At 48.3% G+C, this 1,902-nt stretch overlaps 1 non-coding gene across 1 annotated transcript; it reads left to right on the top strand.

Annotated features, from left to right (window-relative positions):
• The first annotated feature begins 1,716 nt into the window (after nt 1-1,716).
• On the top strand, nt 1,717-1,790 carry trnai-aau (transfer RNA isoleucine (anticodon AAU)). Its single transcript has one exon. It is a non-coding gene; the product is annotated as a tRNA-Ile (tRNA).
• The last annotated feature ends 112 nt before the right edge of the window (nt 1,791-1,902 follow it).

The following is a 1,902-nucleotide window of genomic DNA, read 5'->3' as shown; positions in this document are numbered from 1 at the left end:
GGGCAACGCAGACCCCAATGTACAGAGTTAAATCCTGGATATTAATAACAGCTGTGTTCATGGGAAATGATACTTCATGAATTTGATTCAGTTTTTTTGAAGAAGTAACAAAGAGGATTGCTGAGGTCAGAGCATGGACATGATCTACATGAACTTCAGTAAGGCATTCGACAAGGTTCCTCATGGGAGACTGGTCAGCAAGGCTAGATCGTATGGAGTACAGAACTGGCTCGAACGTAGAAGGCAGCGGGGCTTTTCAGGCTGGAGGCCTGAGACCAGTGGAGTGTCACAACGATCGGTGCTGGATCCACTACTTTTCTCCATTTATATCAATGATTTGGATGTGAACATAAGAGGTATTGTTAGTAAGTTTGCAGATGACACCAAAATGGGAGGTGTGTAGTAGACAGTGAAAAAGATTACCTCCGGGTACAAGAGGATCTGGATCAGATGGGTGAATGGGCTGAGGAGTTCAGTTTAGAAAAATGTGAGCTGCTGCATTTTGGAAAAGCAAACTTTAGCAGGACGTATACAGTTAATAGTAAGTTCGTGGGGAGTGCTGCTAAACAAAGAGACCTTGGAGTGCAGGCTCATACTTCCTTGAAAGTAGAGTAGCAAGTAGATAGATTAGTGAAGAAGGTAGTTTGTCTGCTAGCCTTTATTGGTCAGAGCATTGAGTATAGGGGTTGGGAGGTCATATTGCGGCTGTACAGGGCATTGATTTGGCAACTTTTGTAATATTCCATGCAATTCTGGTCTCCTTCCGATCACATGGATGTTCTCAAACTTGAAATGGGTCAGAACAGAATTATAGGATTTTGCCAGGGTTGGATAGGCTGTTTTCCTTGGAGCATCAGAGGCTGAACGGTGACCTGAAAGAGACTTTTAAAATCAGGCCGGGCATGGATAGGGTAAATAGAGAAGATATTTTCCCTCCAGTGGGGGAGTACAGAACTAGGGGACTGGGAGGGGGTGGGCGGAGGGACAGAGAGGATAGGTGGATTGAGACTGGTGGGACAGAAATGGGTGAGGACAGAAAGTAGGATTAGAGAGGAGGGGAACAGAGGGGGCGACTGACGGTTGGGGGGAGGGGGGGCAACCGACAGAGAGGGGGAGCAGACCGAGGGGGTGCAGCTGACATGGGGGGGGGGGGGGGAATGATGGGTGTGCAACCGACGGGGGAGTGACTGACAGAGAGGGGGAAAGACTGAGGGCGCGACAGACCGACAGATGCGGGGACAGAACGATGCGTGGCGGCAACAGGGGTGGTGGTGACCAACAAAGGGCTGGCGAGAGAGAGGGGGTAACAGACAGAATGGGAGGAGACGGGGGAACACAGCAGGTTCGCAGCAGTTTATCAGCAGCACATAACCCTGACTCCAAAGGTCTGCGAGTTTCCAGAAGCACAGTGAGCGATCGTTGAAGGTACGTTTCAACCAGATGATATTTGTCAACATGACAAGCTGCAGCTGAGCTGGTGGCATTGCGATTGAAATTGCATGCGTCCGAACATTGTGCTTAATTTTGGATATCAGAGCAAATGGTTAGCTCGAGTGTGCGCGTTCGGAAAAGTCAATTTTTTTTTGTTAAAAAACTTTGCAACGGAACGAAATACTTCAGACGATCGTGCGATCGATTGCAAATCAGAAAACGAATAGCCGCCGTGGTTGTGAGCGCAGGCAATATAAGCCTTTGTTTTGACAAAAAGACAACGCACGTCGGTTAGCTCAGTTGGTTAGAGCTTGGTGCTAATAACGCCAAGGTCGTGGGTTCAATCCCCACACTGACCATGTGCAGCGCTCGTCTCGTCAACTGTGCTGTGTCAAGGTTTTCCGTGGCTTTTGCTTTCACCGTCTGCAAAAACTTGTCACATGATCGATTCAGATGTGTATTCATTTGAAA

This window comes from Hemiscyllium ocellatum, unplaced genomic scaffold (assembly GCF_020745735.1).
Source record: "Hemiscyllium ocellatum isolate sHemOce1 unplaced genomic scaffold, sHemOce1.pat.X.cur. scaffold_435_pat_ctg1, whole genome shotgun sequence".
Taxonomy (NCBI): Eukaryota; Metazoa; Chordata; class Chondrichthyes; order Orectolobiformes; family Hemiscylliidae; genus Hemiscyllium; species Hemiscyllium ocellatum.
This window is presented reverse-complemented; position numbering and strand designations above follow the sequence as displayed.